Below are 988 nucleotides of genomic sequence, written 5' to 3'. Positions count from 1 at the left end.
GCGGTTCTCTCAGAGCTCTCTCAGCCCCGCCCATCTCATCAGGGTGTCTGTTGTGGGGAAGGGGAAAGGAGCTTGTAAGCCCCTCTGAGACTCCGAGCGAAGAGCGGGGTATAAACCCAATCTCTTCTCTTCTCCTTCTTCCAGCTATCAGCAACTTGGAAGGGGCCTTGCCTTGACATCTACTCCTGGGACCACGCAGCTACTGAACAGGTCCAAACTAAGGTTTCTAGCTCAGGGCTGGGAAATTCCTGGAGATTTGGGCAGGGCCGGCCCAAGGTTTTTTTGCACCCTAGGCCCTGGTTGGAGGGGGAAGGTGAGGCAGCCTTGCGCTCCCCTTTTGCGCCCCCCCATGCCACGTGGCTGGGAGCAGCAATAGCACACAGGCTTTTGGCGGGGCGGGAAGGCACAGTTCGGCACCCCATCCAGGGCCTGGCGCTCTAGGCGAATGCCTAGTTCGCCTAGTGGGTGAGCCGGCCCTGGATTTGGGGGTGACGCCTGGGGTGGGTGGGGTCTGGGGAGGGGAGGGGCCTCAGCAGAGTCCACCCTCCAAAGCACCCACTTTCTCTAGGGGGAACTGATCTCTGTAGGCTGCAGTCACACGCACCAGTTGAAGCAGAGAGGAAGCGCGGCTATTCCCTCCGGGGGAATTCGACATGCAGTTGCACGATCACACCTCCCTTTGTAGCTGCGGGCTCAGCCCATCACTGTGTGATCAGACGCAACGGCCGGTGAGTTGGGGGGGTGTAATGATTCCATTTTTGGTGCGGGTGTTTCTTTAAATGTTCAGTTTGACTGCAGTGATGTAAGGAGAGTGATAGAGGGAGACAAGTGTGATGCGATTGGCTGATGACTGAGAGTGTGGGAGGAGAAATGTCTCTGAGGGGATTCTGTGTGTGAAGTTTGAAGGGAGAGCATAGTCTGTGTGACTATGGGAGTTTGTGTCTATTCGGTGTGAATAAGACAAACAGTTTAGTCTGTGTGACTATGA

The sequence above is a fragment of the Gekko japonicus genome, unplaced genomic scaffold (assembly GCF_001447785.1).
Source record: "Gekko japonicus isolate JY-2015 unplaced genomic scaffold, Gekko_japonicus_V1.1 scaffold4492, whole genome shotgun sequence".
In the NCBI taxonomy this organism is placed as follows: Eukaryota; Metazoa; Chordata; class Lepidosauria; order Squamata; family Gekkonidae; genus Gekko; species Gekko japonicus.
Note: the sequence above shows the minus strand (reverse complement) of the source record.